Raw genomic sequence first — 18,718 nt, 5'->3', positions numbered from 1 at the left:
GAAAAGAACAATGGACTCGACGTACCATAAATTGTTACCAAAGTGTGGAGTTTTTATAATTTTGATCCAGCTATCAGTACATAACGAAGCCAATATATATTACCAGGACAGTTTAAAGGTGCCGAGGGAGATCGAGACCCTTTAACCTAGTTTATATGAGTAAAATTAAAATATGAAAATTATGATTTTATTATGTAACATATCCACTGTTATTCTCAAACAAAGGAATTCATTTAAAAATTATATAGCAATTTTGTTTACTACGTTTTCCTTTCAGAACATATTTTTCAAATGTTCATGATAATCCTTTCCCGGTTTATTTTCAGATGACATCACACCCTTACCAGGTCTCTGGTGGTGATAATTCCAAGGGATCTGGCAGTGTGCAGATTCAGACTTTCATATTTAAAATACTTTATTTAGACAATCAAGTCCATTAAATTGGCAACAAGATAATTGAAAAAGATATACAAATATAAGAAATAAAAAAATAGCAATAGGGACCACTACCTGCCCTTAAAAAATGAAACGAAAAAGTTTCATTTTTTCTTTTTTAAATGCATCCTGCTTTCCTTTAAGTCGCATATTGCGAGGCTCTAAATCCAATAGTCGTACATCTGGCCCTAAGTGTGCTACCATGAACATATCTGAAGAATTATATTCCTTGTGGCGGCAGGTTAGACAGGCTATGTCAATGAAATGGGTATACACAAAAAGGAATTCAAGAGTGGAAGTGGAATAAATTCATCTGGCAACCTCTTATGTGTTTTGTCTGTTTAAAGATTCTCCATGCAAAACCATTCTTTGAGCACTAGTTGTATTCACTAGAAAGGACAGGACCACAGAGCTTTGTCACACTAAATCTGGCATGCTCAGGAAACGAAAACTAGGCTTTATACAGTGAACAGTAACTAATCATTGTATTCCTGATGACGGCAGGATAGGTAAGGTTGTCGCCTTGTGATAATAATTGTCGGATGTTGATTTAGAACAAAGTCAAGATAAAAATGACAACCTTCCCCTAGCTACCTGACAGCTTTATTCACATATGATCCTTTGTTCTACAGATTATATCCGCTATGTCTTCAGATAAATTACTGTTTATGTTTTGTTTACTATGGGTATTGGTGTTTAACCGCTTCCATGCGGCGCACATTTCCCCGCTGTGCAGGCAAATTCTACACGTGGGCAAATCGTCCGACGCACACGCCCACCGTAACGTCAGACGGCCGGGGGCCGTCCGACGCATGGAAGAGCTTACTAACTCATCTCACTTTGCAGTTAGAGAAATAAAAGTAAAGTGAATTATGTGACAGTTTTGCTGGAGTACAGGGATTGTGAAAGGAAAGGCTGTAGGATGTCGTTTTTTTGCAACACACGACAAAATGTAATTACTTGTAAAAAACTGCATGCATTCAGCAGTTAGGAAAACAAAAAGAAAGCACTTTTGTTTTGTACTTTTGCAATCACACCAATTCAAGAATCTTTACTTGGTGATGCACAAATGATAAAATTTATAGAAGCCTGATTCCCAAAATTATAATTCACACACAATATAGTTTTACCAGTAAAACTATGTCTGTGCAAATTTAGTGGCGATTTGAATGGAAAATTTGCTGTCTATAAATGAAAGTGGCTACCACACAATGCTTTAGTTACACAAAAAATCGTCCTGAATCATGTTCATTGAAGCTAGGTAGGTGATGAAAGTTGGTTGTTCAAATAAATGGGTCATGGTCTTAAAAGGTTGGGAAGCACTGCAATAAGTGGTGTTCATTGGGGGTCACCTGGACACGATCAAGGGATTGGTGTTGTTGCCTGCAGGGTGGAGGGCAACCTTGAGGAGGGACCTGGGTTTTCTACTAGCCTTGGATTACGCCCCGGTCCATCAGTGGTTGAGGGTGCAGGGGTTGATGTCTGCGGCAATTAATATGCTACCCTGGGCTCGTCTTCATCTGTACCACCTTGGTGAACCATCTCTTGTCCCATTAGGCTCCTTTGTTCCGTGGATTACGATCTGCCGGTGGTGGTGTCTCCACAGATTCGGGCCGATATGGGTTGGTGGTTGGTGGATTTCAATCTCTCCAAGGGTCTTCCCCTTCAGGTGGCCCCTTCCCGGGTGGGTAGAACCGATGCCAGCATGTTGGGCTGTGGGGCGACGTTGGATTCCCGGTCTGTGCAGGGTAGGTGGGATCGCCTGCAGGCGGGTTGCTCATCCAACTTCGGGAACTGAAGGCCATTCATTTGGCTTGTCTGGAGTTTGCCTCAGCCCTTCGGGGGTACCAGCATGTTCTGGTCTGGACACACAATCAGGTGGTAATGGGCTACCTCAATCACCAGGGGGGTTGCAGGGTTCGCTCCCTTCTGTCTTGGGCAGAGCTGACGGTGTTGTTACTTTGGGTGTTCTATCTCCCGGGGAAGGGGAACTGTGTGGTGGATCACCTGAGCACAGTGTTTCCTCCCATGGCTTCCATCTCCCTGATGGGGGCGGTGTTCCAACTGTCGTGGGAATGGTTTGGGTGCCCGATGGTGGATTTGTTTGCGGACAGGACCAATGCTCACCTGCCCCGCATCTGCGCACTCCTCCCATGCCCGGAAGCATGGCGGGTGGATGCAATGTCATTCAGTTGTCCGGGCTCCCTGCATTACGCATTTCCTTCGATCCCTTTGATTGTGCGAGTTCTGTGCAAGATTCGCCTGGACAGGGCGTTTGTTCTGTTGGTGGTACCCGGCTGAGTTCATGGCCCTTGGTTTCATCTGCCGCTTCTACTCTTTGGCCTCAGTGGGAAGCCCTGCGGGCTTTCCGCAGTTCTGAGTTGGACGATTTGGATCCTTTTGTGGCCAGGTTACTTCGGAGTTGTTTTCTGCAACGTCCTAGAGCAATTTGTTTTTGCATTACTCGGACCTTCCATTTGTGTTGCGGGTCCTTCAAGAGGTTTTGTTTGAGCCCCTGGGTTCCGTGGATGTCAAGTTCATCACCATGAAGGTGGTGTTTTTGGTGGCCATCTTCTCTGCTGGTATTATTGGGGAGCTGAGGTATTTCTGTGTTCTCTTCTGTTTTTGCGGTTCCTGCCGGACCGTACTGTGTTGCGCCCGGATCCTAAGTTTCTGCCCAAGGTCCCCTCGGTTGTCAACTGTTCCCGGGAAGTTATTTTGCCTACTTTCTCTCCGATCGTTGACTCCGGGGTGAATTCTGCTCTCTCGCTGTTGGATGTCCGGATGTAATAAAAGAGCCACTCTTGTGATTTTGGCACCCTATGATGACCCTCAACCACCACCATTTTAACTGACTTTAGTGTATTATTTTACCCTAGCCTTAATGTAGGATGGTCCTGCATATACCTGCTTCTCTTCTGTCCTGTAATCTTGCTGCCTTTCAGTGGGAGCTGTCACAGAGTAGAACAGTCTTGCCAAGAGCAGAGCGTGTGGGATGTGCATTTGAAGGCGTGAGAGGGAGAGAGTGAGAGGTGTGGAATGTACTTTTTGGTCTCAAAGTGAAGTGTTGTGGGTGGTGGTGCACACATGTGCTCGGTGTTGTACATTAAGGGATAAAGTACGTGATTCTATAAGCAGTTGTGCACAAATGTGTATTGTATTGTGCTTTGATGAGAATTATGAGTTCTTACTATTGGCTTTGACATGGCCTCATGTCATCCTGCTTTCTGACTTTACCTTGCTTCAAACGTTTCTGTGTGCACAGTGGTGCTTGTAAGTTGTGTGGATGAGAATTATAGGTGCTTACTATTGGCTTTGACATGGCCTCATGTCATCTTATTGTCTGACTCTGCCTTGGTGCTGCGTGTACAGCAGTGCTTGCAAGTTGTTTGGGTTATTCACATTCAAGGTCTTTCTGTTTTTCTAGCGATTGCTTTTGTTTAATGTACTCTGGAAGGCCTTGTGGGAGCTTCGTTAAGATAGAGGCTGGAAGATGTGAGAATGGAGGAAGGGACGTGAGAGCTCCTTACTGCCATGTGGATGCTTGCTTGGAACTTGGCCAGTTCTGGTAAAATTTCTCTGGCGCTGGGAGAAGGTCTTTCGCAAATCTTCTAGTGTGTTGAAAGCTGAGGGTTGCAGACTGAGAAATTGGGAGTTTGGAATCCGAGCGAGGGCAGACGTGTCTGTCTCAGAGTGAACCCTGGTTGCTGAACTCTGAACCCAGGCTGTGAAGACTCCCCCGGCCAGAAGTGGGCTAAGATGCAGATGCAGTGTTTGCACCAGGTGATGTATTGAGTTTTGGTTATTGCCATTGTGATGTTTGGCCAGTGGCTTTGATCACTTGAGGTGTTTTCTTTGTGGTGTGCGAGGTGCACATCCAGAGTAATCCAGAGTAATCCTCTGCTGTATATATATATATATCTTTCTGATCTCTTGCAGGATGTCCAGCATGTCTTACCTTATATCAGTTGCTGCTTGTTTATTAATCAGTATTATTCATACATTTAGATTATAGTTTGCTTCATGTATTTTAATCTTATGCATTTGGCATCTGAGACAGCCTTTGTTTAGAGGGCATTATGTTATAAACCCCAAGCCTTATTCTAAAAGAGAGAGTCTTTGCATTCTATTAAATGAAACCCCTTTTCAAAAGGTGCTGTTTGTTTTGTGTTGAAGTCTTTGCTGCGCCAGTGGTGGTAAGACATTCATTACATGCTCAAAAGTTTATATTATTTAAGGGTGCAGTGGTAAAAAGTACCCCGCCTTGGGTGAGTGCTGGGTCTTGCCTCAGCCTAAGGGGGTGTTGCAGTTAGGATCTTTCCTTTTTGCGAAATGCAGATTCATTACACCCAAGGGCATTGCTGATGTATTTGGAACGGACTTCGTCCTTTTACTGCTGTGATAACTTGTTTGTCACTTTTGGTCCTGTTCATTCCAGTCATAAACCTTCTCTCTCCACCCTGAGTAGGTGGATTAAGCAGGCGATCTTGCAGGCCTGTGGTTCCCAGGGTTCTGAGGTGTCTGCCCGAATTCAGGGTCGGTCTACACGGGCTCTTTCTGTCTCCTGGGCCTCTTTCAAGGGGGTCTCTACTGAGGATATCTGCAGGGCCGCTACCTGGTCCTCCCAGCACATGTTCATGGATCGCTACCAGGTGGTGTTGTGTGGTCTTTCTGTGGGAGGTTTTGCTGAGGTGGTTCTCAGGACTGGTTCATCCGGCTCTTGATGGTCACGCCTTCTGTGGGCTTCTCCTTGGTTGTTTTCCATATGTGTTATTTTTCGGATTAAACTTGCTGTTTTGCATAATAATATTGCAGCTGTGTGCGAGCTCTGCTTCTGGCATGCAGTACTCTGACTAAACAACTTCGGTAAAGTCTATGTGTGCTGAATTTGCACTTCCCCTGCCGGATTTTTAAAAGTCATATTAAGAGCAGGGGCGTAGCTTCGGGGGGAGGAGTTGTTTGGGTTGTTACACCCCCACCTAATAAATGTGCTATTTAATAAATTGTTAGGTACAGGAGTTTTCAGTCGGATATGGTAAGGTGTTCCTTAGCATCATACCCCTCCCTCTTTAAAGAACCAATGGATTTTCAATTGTGTGATTTTCTCAGTGTTTTCGTTTTTTTATCAAATAGAATGCAAGTGAAATCATTTGCACCAAAAGCACTATAGTATTCGGTAAGTTATCTTGTGTTTAATATGTAGAATGTATAGTGTGTATTAGGTTCTCTGTTATAGGTTCTACATATATAAATGATGCAATAGGGATGTTGGGGGTCATTGTACAAGCAGAGATCACCCACTGCTAATGCCTGGCAGGAGTTGGAAATAAAGACAACAACTTTATTTAATGCATGTGGACAACTTTATTTCAAGGAGTTACTACACTATTTTGGTGACTAGCTACGTTCCAGCCTCTCACGAACCCTTGCATCTGCTGATGCATTTCATCTGCGGTTTAGGTCGGATACCCCCACGTATGGTGGATTAATGGAAGTTTCCAGGCAAGAGTAAAGACTGCTGTGCAGTGAATGTCTACAGATTTCCTTGTGGGTGATGTACACTTGGTTTGGTGTTTTCTATGGGAGTTTGTCATGCCTGCTCTGCGGCCAATACCGCTGCTGTTTACCTTTCAAGTGCAGCGTGCACTTGTCTGTTGCTGCTGGAGCTTGTCTTCCAGTGCGTTCATTGCTCCACTCGAGTATAGTGGCCTCTTGTGGTGGTGCTGCCCGATGCATCTTTGTTTCGACAGATGCATCTGCACACGTCAATGAAAGGATCTGAGTGAGAGGACACATTACATTACCTGGTGAGCCGCCATTTTGGATTGAGCATTTTTCAAAATGCTGTCTCCTGCTTTGGTACCGCGTTGTTGTGCTTGTCCCTGTTGCGGGTATTTTGCCTTCACACTGTTTCGAGACCAGTCGGTAAGCATAGCAGCGATCAGTAAAAAGGAAAAAAAGGAATTTTTACAGTAAGTTTTCAAACAGTTTTGCATTTTATTCGCTTCCATTACTTTGGTGACTGGTTTGTAGCTTAAGTATGGAAGGAAATTCAAACAGCACAAGTTAAAATTCTAACAATTCTGGCAGCACTTTGAATGTGGGCATTACTTTAATACACCTAAAGAATTCCTGATGAATCCTAGGGAACCAAGCGTTAATTGGCAAGAAATGATGGAGTATTTCATAAATTATATTGCTACATTAGAGGATTAACATCAGACAGTAAAAAGCGTATCTTTTTACACTGCTTGGGTCCTGAAGGTCTCAGAGTGTACAATCAAATGCAGAAACCAGAAAGAGGGGGCGAATTTGATGTGTTTAAGAGTACCATTTTAGATCTTTAGATCTTGATGAATATTATTCACCTATTGTGTGTGTGTGTCGCAGTTTCAAGATGTGCGTTCTTCAAACACAAGCAAGAGCACAGCAAAATCAATTGAAGTCTATGGAGCTGATTACAATGTAGGGCGGATCGCCACCGCCCGCATGATGGTGGCGATCCGCCCCACATTTCCCTCCGCCCGCCACCCATTTCCCCTCGCCATATTAGTCCGCCGGTTTTCCGCCGGTCGACCAGTCGACCGGGCGGAAAAGGAGCTGGATATGGTGGCAGTGTCTGCTAGATACCGCCATCCATATTAGAATGGGTGCGGGGAGCAGCCTTTCCGTGGCGGCGATGCCGTCACGGATAGGCATGCGGAGTTTGCTGTCAGTGGCCCGTTGCGGGCCCCAAGGGTATTGGGGGGTGCACATGGGGGGTACCTATGGTACCCCCCTACATTGTCATGGACAAGGTGGCAGGCACTGCGTGGTGCCTGTCACCTTGTGCATGGCAATGCACTCAGTGCATTCCCAGTATTGTGGCGGGCGGTGCTGTGAGCACTGCCCGCCACAATGCTGGGAATGGAGGATGCCACCGCCACGGTGGCGGTGGCATCCTAATTGCAGGAGCGGGACCGCCGCACCACTGGCGGCAGGTCCCAGCACTGCTAGGGTGGCGGGCGGATGAAAGTCCGCCCGCCATCCTAACCGGCCCCCATGTCTCTGTTCTCAAGAACTTGGCTATTAAGTGCAGATTTGGAAACTTACACAATGAATTGGTTAGAGATCAGATAGCAATGTCTGTAAGAAATTAAGAGATTTAGGAGAGATTGTAGATTGAATGAGAGTCCAGTCTAAAATACATCATAGCATTGGTAAAAAAAGGAACTGAACTTTGAATAAGATATGCCAAGGCGGTGACTTTATCGCCACTGTTCGTCAGCCAACAAAGAGTTGGAAGGAAAAAAAGAGAAAGTGGCCTCCTCCAAAAATAATAATGTTCATTCAAAGTACAGCAAACCCTCTGGAAAGAAGGGAAACAAGCAAGGAAACATGTCTGGATTTGTCAGTTTTACTGTGGAAGTACTGCACATACAGCCAGATTTGACGAATGCTCAGCGAAATTAGCAAGGTGTATGGAATGGGGAATTATAGGAATTTTTAAAGAGTTTATTAAAAAAAAAAAAGGGCAAAAAGAAGAGTTGTGTAGCTTGCCTTACTGAGTGTGTTTCAAATTCTTCAGGAAATGATTCTGATAACCTTTCAAAGGATTCTTGCTCTAAGAGTAGTGGTAGTAAAAAGAGTGTAATGCTAAATCTGAATGGTGGAAATTGCAGCAAACCATTATGTATCGTTTCTTTTGGTGGTATTTCTTTACAGGTAGCAGCCGATTCTGGATCTCCGTTCACAATTATTGCCCGTTCAGTTTCTGAAGAGAATGTTTGGGGAGTTATAGAACCTTATTTGGAACCCGCTGATGTGAACTCAGAAAGTTTTAAAGGTGAAAAAAATCAATATGTTAGGATATAGACTACTTTTTTTAAAATTTAAAGGCAGTCAAGCTATCTGCAAATAGTATGTTGCTGCTGATGGTCTGTCTATGTTACGGTGGAAAGATCAAAGGGCATTGAACATTTTTCTGGATCTTAATAGTCCAGAGCAAGTGTTGGTTACTTGTGAGTCTGAAAACACGAAAACATGGATTCATAAGGAGTTTTCCCATGTATCCATTGGTAAAACTGGAAAATGCTAAAGTTTCACACATAAATCAGAGTAAAAACATCTGCTGTGCATATGATTCCCAAAGTAAGTAATATCTCCTTGATTATCAGGGATGAATCTAAGATGGAGCTTAGGAAATTGCAGGAAGCAAACATAATAGAACTTGTTGAGGCTTCCGGATACGTTTTGCCTGTAACATTCACAAGATAAGCTAATGGAAAGATTAGGCTCTGTGTTGATCTGAGGTACTTAAACAATAACATTGTGTTGACCAGTACCCTTACCAAGGACTGAAGAAATGCTTTCTTTGACCAAGAATGTTAAATGGCTTCCCTCAACAGACCCTTTGTCTGCATATCACCAGATTTCCCTGCATCCTTCTAGGGGTAGAGTAACATCTTTCTGTACACTGTTTGATTGTTTTCAATTTTGTTGCATGCCGTTCAGTTTGGCATCATTAGCCGCTGTTTTCCAGAGACTAATGATGGAGTTGTTTGGTGATATGCAGGGGGTCGTTTTCATTCAGGACGATATATTCATAATGGGTTGCAACAAAAAAGTCCTTGATGAAACTTTGAGAGAAGTGATGAATATCTTGCATATAAAAGGAGTAACAGCTGAAATCTCTAAATGTAAATTTGCTGAAAAATAAGTTTCATACTAGGGTCACGAAGTTAGTTCTTCAGGTATTAGACCTAAAGCAAATTTGGTGAAAGCTATTGTTGATGCACCCTCGCCTATGTCAGAAGTTGACCTTGGATAGTTCTAGGTTCTTGCTGAGTTTTATGCAAAATTTGTGGAGAATTGTTCTGAGAAAACACATGCTATGAGGTCTTTACTTAAGAACAAAGCAGTTTTAGTCTGGAATGATGCATGTCAACACATTTTTTTATGAGGTTAAGAGTGCTATTGGCAAGGCACCACATCTTTAAGGATTTTATCCCAGTGCTAATATGATTGTTACCACTGATGCCAGTACTACAGGATTGGGAGGTGTTCTAGCCCAGGTGGAAATGAGAAATAAGGAAGTGGTGATTGCCTTTACATCACACTCACTCACATGAACTGAGGAGAGATACTCTGTCATTGAACATTAGCATGTGTGTGGACGTTTGAGCACTTTAGGATGTTATTATGCGGCAGAAAAGTTACACTTCATTGTGATCATAAACCTATTACTAAATTGTTGACTACTGAGGGATTGGTAAACACTACAGCAGGAGTTGCCAGCTTATCTATGAAGTTACAGGATTATATGTCTGATATTCAATATGTTCCTGGTGCAAAATATTTTATTGCAGATTTTCTGAGTAAAATGTCATTGCTTTGACATAAGTTGACAGAAATCCATGGAATGAATTTGCTGTAGCCAACATTTTGCAAAAAGGGGGGGGGGGGCATTGCCTCGCACCGGCCAAGATGGACACATGATTTGTTAGCTCTGTAATGGCCATCACTTTACCCCCATATATCTGTCCTTAATACGCCTGACTCCGCTATCGGAGCATACCACGGTGTTCCTGCTCACCCTCTGTGCCCTCGGAAGTGAGGGTTGACCTGGGGTGCCAGAGCAGAGGGTGTCCTGGCTGGGGAGGCCTGTCCATGGGAGGCCTGGGGCAGGATTGCGGCCTGAAGGAGGGCGGGCCCTGGAGCCCTGCTCCTAGCGAGGTGGCTTTTGTGGCCTGATGACATTGGAGTTGACCGGGGAGCTCAACTGTAGGATCCTGATCGCTTCCCAGACCGGACGCAGGCGGAGCCGCGGGTAGAGAGCAGCCGCCTGAGGACTCGGCGGTGGGGCCGCAGGGTGTGGAAGAGCCTGCCATAGAGCGAGTGTCCTGACAGGGACTGGGTTGAGCTCCAACCCAACAGTGGTAATAAAAAAAAAAAAGAAAGACGCTGCAGTGCTGCCTGGAGTAGAGTCGGCTAATGGAGTTGGCTAAGGCTCGGTGGCGGCACCCAGCATCACTGATTTGTGCCGTCCAGCCTAGGGCCCCCCCTGCTTGCCGAACATTGTAAGAGGAGGCGCGAGACCAGAGGTGGCTGGTTGACGATTGGTGCTGTGGGCTCTCGCGGAGGCCCGACCAGACAATTAATTCTGAGGGGACCTGGCTACTGGGCTTGTGGTGACCTCACCCCCCGCGGCTGCGGGTGACAGTGCAGTGAGTGGGGTAGGTGGGTCACCAGGCCAGGAAAGCAGCGGTGGGTGTGTGAGTTCAGTGCAGGTGTTGGCGGTCAACCCTGTGGTGCTGGGGAGCTACTGGGACAGTGATGAGACAGAAGGGCCTCCCCTGGCTCTGTCCAATAGGATGGACAAGAACCAGGTGCCCCGACAGGTGGCGGACGGGGGCGCAGGGGCTGTGGGAGGACAGGCAGCAGTGAAGCCCTCCCTGGGGGCCATCATGGCAGTGATAACATACCTATGAACATACCTTGGAGCCCAAACTCAACATGGTAACCATGGATGTCAATCTCTTCCGTGCAGATGTAACTAAAATCTCTGAAAAGGTCTTGAAAACGGAGAAGAACATTGGTGCATTACAGTCCATCACAAGTCACCTTGAGAAGGCAGTGGAACAACTGACCCGCCAGCACAAACTTATGGCGGCAAAGCTAGAGGACCAGGAGGGAAGGGCCCGCAGTAACAACATAAGAGTAGTGAGGGTGTCTGACCGTGTGGAGGGGCCAGCGTGGACCTTTTCCTAGAAGACCTTATCCTAAACAAACTGAAGCCCAAACGTCTTTTGACCTTCTTCATGGTGGAAAGGGCGCACAGCCGGTGTCCCCCTGGACAATCATTGCTAGAATCCTGAATTACAGGGATAGAGATGTGATATTGCAGGTGGCCGGGGTCTGAGGAGACCTGCTCCATGACACTGCTACAATCCGGTTCTTTTCGGACTTTACGTTGATGGTGCAGAGACAACGGCACAGTTTCAAGGAGGTTACGACAGCCCTTTGAGTGAAGAACAGCAATTACATGATGCAGTTTGCAGTGAAACTCAGAGTACTAGAGGATGACAGGTCCTGTTATTTCACCACACCGGAGGAGGTATGGGACTGGTTGGAGAGGAGCTGACAGGCTGGAAAATCACAGAAACAAAGTGTAGAGTGGAGGTGTCAATGAAATTGAACAAAGGATGATCAGAATAAGCTGCAGGAGGCCATGGCCATGCAGGAGAGGGATCGGGTGGTGCGATCTCTGGACCCGATGGACTGATTGGGAGTGCTTGGCTTCTCTGAGCCTTGTTTGAGGCATGGCTGGTGGCAGAAGCGGCCTGGTTCTGGGTCCTGCCGCCCCGGGCATGCTCCTAGAAGGATGGCCATGACTGTGACTGCTGGACTGCCATCTGCTGCAGAAAGTTTGTAAGTGCTGATAGTGCGCCGGCGGGTGGGTATCGGACACACACAGATCACGAACAGTTGAGGGTGGCAGTCACCAACTGTTTAGGAACGGCAGCGTTAGCCAACACCACATTATGGTAACAGCTGTTGTTAGGCGACAGGTGCTCTGCAAATTGGGGTTGTGGGTAGTTTTAAGCCTACAGTGCAGGGTAGAAGTGAGGGAGTGTTTCTTCAGGGGAACTGTTTTTGACCTTGTGCTCTTTCTTTGTATTTTGTAATTGCAGTTAACGCTATGGCGGTGTCAAATACATACATGTGAGATGTTCAGACGCAGTGGGGTGCAGGCTAGGACGAGGGGGGTTGGGGACCGTCCTCACCCCACTTCAGTAGGGACGCGGAACACAATCACTGAAGGCCCTTATGGCACTCACGTGGAACGTCAACAGTCTTGGAGACAAAATTAAGCATACCATGGTCCTACAGCATCTGCGCAGACAGTCCTGATATATTGGTCTATTGCAGGAGACCCACCTGGTGGGAAACCGATATCAGATTTGGTAACATTCTCCTGACCCATGCTGGCTTTACATTTGGTTCCAGAGAGGTGGCCATCTTGGTGACGAACTCAGTCCCTTTCATCCCGGGACGCATGTGGCACGACCCCTTAGGCAGATATGTGGTGGTGGCAGGAACCTGGGAGGATCAGGCACTCAACTTCAGCTCTGTATATGTTCTGCCGAGACTCCATGCAGATGCCTTTCCAGAGCTGAGTAAACGGCTACTCGACATGCCCCTGGAATCATGATATTAGGTGGCGATATGAATGCCACACTGTACCCAGATGTGGATAGGAGGTCAACCTCCCCTCATGGAGTGTTCCAAGAGACCCTATGGGGATTCGTGGAGGCAATATGGCTTACGGACTTATGGTGTGCGCACAATCCTACAGCTCAGCAATACACATATTTGTTGGCAGTACACGGTAGTGGATTTCGTCCTGAATATATTTTTACACAATGTTCGAATGCGGGGTAGTTTCGTGGTGCTCACCACAGGGTGAGGGGTATTTCTGATCACTCCCCTGTAGAGGTCCAGATTCTGGGGCTGACTTGTGACCACACTCTTCTGCTCTGCATTGATCCCTGGCACTTTAGGGACCAGGGGTTTAGGGGTAAGTTGAGGGATAGGACAGATTTATACTTCTCTGAAAATTCTGGGACGGTCTCATCACTGTGCATCTTGTGGGAGGCATGTAAGGCTGTAGTGAGGGGCTACGCTCAGGCATTGAAAAGGGGAGCCCAAAAGAAACAACACGCACAGTGTAAGGCCATGGAGGGGGAGATTGAGGCTCTTGAGTCCAAAATAGAGCGAGAGGAGAACCCTAACCACTTAGTGGGACATCAACTGTGCCTTAAGCAGTGGAAGTTGAGGGACCTGGAGGAAATTTCTGCTTGTACACATGCCATTGCTTCTCAAAGGCACCTGTAAGACGTGTGGGACAAAGCAAACAAGCTGATTGCATGGCTGGAGAAAAGGGATCGTGACAGGAATTGGGTCCTGGAAATGAATGCTCCGGGCGAATCTCCTTGCACCTCCTAGAGGGATATAGCTGAGGCTTTCGCGGAGTACTATGAGACACTATATCAGTCGGTGACTCATAATTCTGAGGACAAATCTGCGGACATACTCAAATATGTCCCTCTGATGGAACTAATGGCGGAAGCTAGAGACAATCTAGATAAAGATCTGATGGTGGAGGACATAAGGCGAGCAATAACTGATATACAGTCAGGTAAAGCAGTGGGCCCAAACAGGCTACCAGCTACCTGCGGAACTGTATAAAGGTGTTGAGGATAAAGTGGCGCAACCCATGCTCAACATGTTTACGGAAGCAAGGGAGATTGGGAGGCTACCGGTAGATAGTAGACTAGCCATCATAGTAGTCATCCCGAAAAAGAATAAGCCTCCGACAAAATGCTATTCATATAGGCCCACCTCAGTGCTGAATTTTGAAGCCAAGGTGCTCGCCAAGTCACTGGCAAATAGACTGCGTCCAGCCATTTCATCGGCCATTCACCCTGACCAGTAGGGCTTTATACCTCAGCAAAGCACTAGGCTGAATCTCCAGCAGCTCTACAGCGTTATGCAGATGATGAGGACCTGTCCAGTTGAGGCAACCGCACTACTCTCATTTGATGCCCGTATGGCGTTCAACAACATAGAATGGCCCTACTTGTTCGCAGTCCTGGCAAGGATGGGCTTTGGTAGACATTTTTGTGAGTGGGTCAGACTTCTTTACCGGGACCCGATGGCAAAAGCCAGGATCAACGGGGTGGTATCAAGAGTATCTAAGCTTCACAGGGGCAACCGACAGGGTTGCCCACTTCCCCTGATGATTTTTGTGTTAGTGCTGGAGTTGTTAGCGGCATGGGTACGCCATGATGTGCTTGTTTACAGGATAGGGAGCAATGGGGTTGGAAGGAATGTATATTGGTGTATGCAGATGACATCCTGCTCTATGTGCACAGACCCCAACAATCGATCCATCAACTCCTACACATTTTCTGGCTGTTCGGCAGCTACTTCAGATACCAGATAAATGGGGATAAATCTTTGGTATTCGCGCTGGCTGGCGACCCCTTTCCCCCGTACTTCCACTTGTGCTGAATTGAAACAGAGACGAGTTCAAATATTTGGGTATTCATATTACCCACTCCGAGGGGGACTTTATGTCACTTAAGATACACCCGCAACTGAGGAGACTGAGGGGAGATGTTACCCACTGGAGGCGACTGCCTGTCTCCTTGATGGGCCGGGCCATCCTATTCAAAATGATGGCTCTCCCACATCTCCTGTACATGCTCCAAAATACCCCATACAAGATTCTGGCCCATATCTTCCAGGTAATAGACTCTGAAATTCGCACTCTACTGTGGGAGGGAGGCACCCCGCGAATAGTGTTGCGTGAACTTCAGCACAGAGTATGTGAGGGCAGGCTGGCGGTACCAGATGTCAGGTGCTATTATCTGACATCCCAACTGATTAATGTCAATGGTTGGGTCTTCAACGATACCACAGAACCTGCGTTATCAACTGTACAGACACGCTATGGGACCGACGGGTTACCCAGAGGGTCAATACCAGAAATACCGCGAGAGGGAGCTCCCGGCACATACACAGGTAGCTGTGCGTGCATGGCGAGAAGTGACAAAGAGGCTGGGATGGGAGAACAAACTGACAGCCCTGACCCCTCTTTGGACAAGCAATTTGTTGAGGAAGGTGGGGCGCTTGCAGGGCTTTGGCCGCTGGAGTTGCATAGGTATCGAGCACCTGGGTTAAGTTTGGTGAGAGGGATCAATAATATCATTTGGCGCTCTGCAGGCGGAGTACCAGATGGCGGAAGCCGAGCAGTTCCGGTACCTACAGCTGCAAAACGCTCTGCGCTGCTGCCTACCTGACGGGGAAAAAGTACCCAAATATTCTCCCCTTGAAGATCGGCTGCTTCTTGACCCGATGGAGGAGAAAGCCATCTCATACACTTACTGAAAACCTATAAACAATTTACTGGACCCCCTGGGCTCTCTTGGAGAGGCATGGGAAACAGACGTAGGGCTGCTGGAAGATGATGACTGGTCGGAGGTACTGCAGAGCCCTAGGGAGATCGCCATCCATTCGTGCTTCTGACTGGTTCAGCTTCACATTTTACACAGATCATGCGCTTCTAGGACGCTCCAATGCTAATGGGGTCACTGTGACTCCGACCGCTGTGCTAGGGGTTGCGGGGAGGCTGGAACCTTTTTTCACATTGTGTGGTCCTGCCTTTGTAGTCGGCGCTATTGAGAGGGGGTTACCAGAATTATGGCCACAGTCACAGGTCTACAAATCCCACTGCAGGCCAGATGGCATATACTGGGTGTTTTCGGCGGAGGAGAGATGGTCCAAATACCTTGGCATATGGTTTACGTTAGCCTCTGCAGTAGCAAATAGGAACATTGCTCATTCGTGGGGGGCGGCTTCTTGGCCAGGGGTGGGGGACTGGAAACAAGACATGGATTGGTGCCAACTAGCGGAGAAGGTTGGATACCAGAATAGAGAGTGCCGTCATAAATGGGAAAAGATCTGGGCCCACTGGGACTGATATAGACTTGGGGGCATATTATCAAGACAGGCGATAAAATTATCGCTGCTTTAGCGGCAGAAAACTGCCGCTAAAATGGCGATAATGGGCTTGATAATATGCCCGTGAGAATTCCAATAGAAGCCCATGTTGACACCAGAACATGGGGCTCCTATTGGAATTCTCAAGGGCATATTATCAAGCCCATTATCGCCGTTTTAGCGGCAGTTTTCTGCCGCTAAAGCTGTGATCATTTTATCGCCTGTCTTGATAATATGCCCCATAGTTCGTGACACCTGGGTCTAGTCCAGGGACAAAGGGTCCCAGGTCAGTTTTAATAAGGAAGAATGGTTGGAGGCTGAAAGTAATGATGCGGTTTTAAGAGAGGTAAAATAAAAGATAGTGAATAGTTGGTGTGGCACTGATCAAAATAACTTCAAAGATAAATATAGAGGTTTTTGGTAAATTAAAGATGAATTGAGTGTGTGTTATTCAAAAGTCTCACAAGAAGAAAAAGTGGTACCTCCCAAAAACTTACTAGAACGATTCATCAATCTTTGTCACAAAGGTCATTCTGGTATCACGCCCATCAGGCACAGACTTAAACAATTGTATTGGTTGCCCAAAGTGGATGTGGATATTGTATAATTGTCAGGTTATGTGTGAAGTGTGATATGGCTGGCAAAAGCTAGAAAACGTTTTTTTTAACACACGTTTTATTGCAATTTCCAACATTATACATGTGGTACACATTTAGCAGCCATTGTTTCAGTCTTCAATAATGGTATGTTGTTCCAAGGAAATGTTTTACAACTTTCTTGTGACATTACATGATTACATAGTTAGCATATAACATGCAATGTAAATGTAAATGTAAATGTACAGATATTTATATAGCGCAAATCACCAACCGGTCTCTAAGCGCTTGCTTAGGGAACCCGTCCTGGTATTCCCCTGTGAGATAACCCAGCAGGGCATCCACAAGGTGAAAGCCAGGCATCCCGCCGCGAGGGGCCATTGTGGAGATTAAGCAAGCTATTGCCCAGAGTCGCAGAGTGTGAACCCATGAATCGAGTATGCACTGGAGTGAGAATTATCGAGTCCATGGACAATTTATGGACTCAAGACCCAGCCGGGAATTGAACCCTGGTCCCGGGCTGACCTCTGCTTCCAGGTCTGCCTACTCTAACCAGTGAGCCACACTTCTCCACAATCAAATTCCCCATCCTTCTCCCATCCACAACTTGTGAACTGAGCGAAGTCACCAAGTATATTGTCTAAATGTGTTTAGGGGGTAGTGTGTGTGCTTGTTGCTGGGCATAAAATGCCCATCATGTCAGGTCTGTTATGCGTGAATATATATTTTGTGCTGTGTGGACCAGGGACTTACAACTGTGCTACAGGTGCGCACATCCATGGGGTGCTCGCTACTCCATGTGCAAAGTTGTCCCCTAGCTCAGGACCCACCACCATGAGCCATCCATGGTTCATTCCCTACTTGACTGTGGGAGTATTACCCTTCAAGTATCCAGCTTGTGCAATTTTAGGCTCTCAAGTAACACAAACCATTCCATTGAAATGGGTATCTTACGCAGGCCTCTATATTCCACTTATCTGAAGGCCCCATCTTTGAACCACCTCGCGCCAGTCCCCCACCCTAGGGGCCAGTGAGGATTTCCCACTGTTTTGTTATTAACCTTTTAGCTAATAATAGTGCAACGTTTGTGAACCGGGTCACTAACTGAGAGCCCTTGGGTCTTAGGGGTAATCCTAGTACACACTGCGCTGGAGGCCCATCAGCCCCACCAGAGTTGCCGTGATTCCCTGCCAGTAATGAAGCAGTCAGGGGCAATCCCATAAATCTGCCTCCTGAGCATGATTATGGGGACACTCCAATGATGCAGTCGTAAACATTCGATAGTGTCTATGGGGCATTAAGTATGCTGGATGTAATATTGAAAATTGAATGAATTTGAATCTGGCATTGGGTGAGGTTTTCTTTGGGTATTCTATCACACCCACCCATTCCTTGTCCAGATTTCCATGGTGAGGCCCACCTCCCAATTGGCTTTTAGTGCTGTAAGCGGTATCATAGGATGCTCCCGATGCCCTTGATATAGCCAACGTACGAGATGGCGCCCATGACCCATGGGGTGGAGCGCCCACAGAAATCAATGAGCCGTAGGTTCCCTCCCACCCTCTGCCCAATATTTGCAAAAGTATCGGACTATACTAGCATGCATTAGGAACAGGGTGTCAGGCAACCTATGGGAATGCACAAAATCAGCATGAGTCATCAATACTCCATCCTCAAACAGTGTCCCGACTGTCGGTACCCCCGCCGGTTCGCAGGGGCTGAGCCTGTGCGCTGTGAATGTGCCGGAAGACGTAGGTAGGTCACAGAGTGGTATATTCAGTGCACAGGGCACTTTTGTGGCTGCATAGTTCTTTGTCATCTATCAGTATGTTAATGCTGTGCGCAACAGTAATGAATCTACATGTACCGGTGTGATGGCGGGACAGCTTAATCTGTGTAACTGACCTTGGCTGATTTGGGTCATTGTGTAATCTATTTCGGTCAAATTATGGCCTGCTAACCAAAACGGCAACCACTGCAGCTGAACAACTTTGCAACAGGCTTTAAAATTGGGTGTTCCCATCCCAACTTTATCCAAAGGCAGCTGTAACTTCACCAGGCTAATGCTGCGAAGTCTCCGTTCCCACACCAGGTCTATAAGGATGGTATTTAGCAACCTGAACACCCGTGGCGGTATAACA

The 18,718-nt window shown here is 46.7% G+C and overlaps 1 protein-coding gene across 1 annotated transcript in view; it reads right to left on the bottom strand.

Annotated features, from left to right (window-relative positions):
* LOC146811634 (transmembrane protease serine 9-like) overlaps nucleotides 1–18,718 on the bottom strand; it is a 1,785,969-nt gene that overhangs the window by 207,534 nt on the left and 1,559,717 nt on the right. The gene's annotated exons all lie outside the window — the stretch shown is intronic.

The sequence above is a fragment of the Triturus cristatus genome, chromosome 7, assembly GCF_964204655.1.
Source record: "Triturus cristatus chromosome 7, aTriCri1.1, whole genome shotgun sequence".
Classification (NCBI taxonomy): Eukaryota; Metazoa; Chordata; class Amphibia; order Caudata; family Salamandridae; genus Triturus; species Triturus cristatus.
This window is presented reverse-complemented; position numbering and strand designations above follow the sequence as displayed.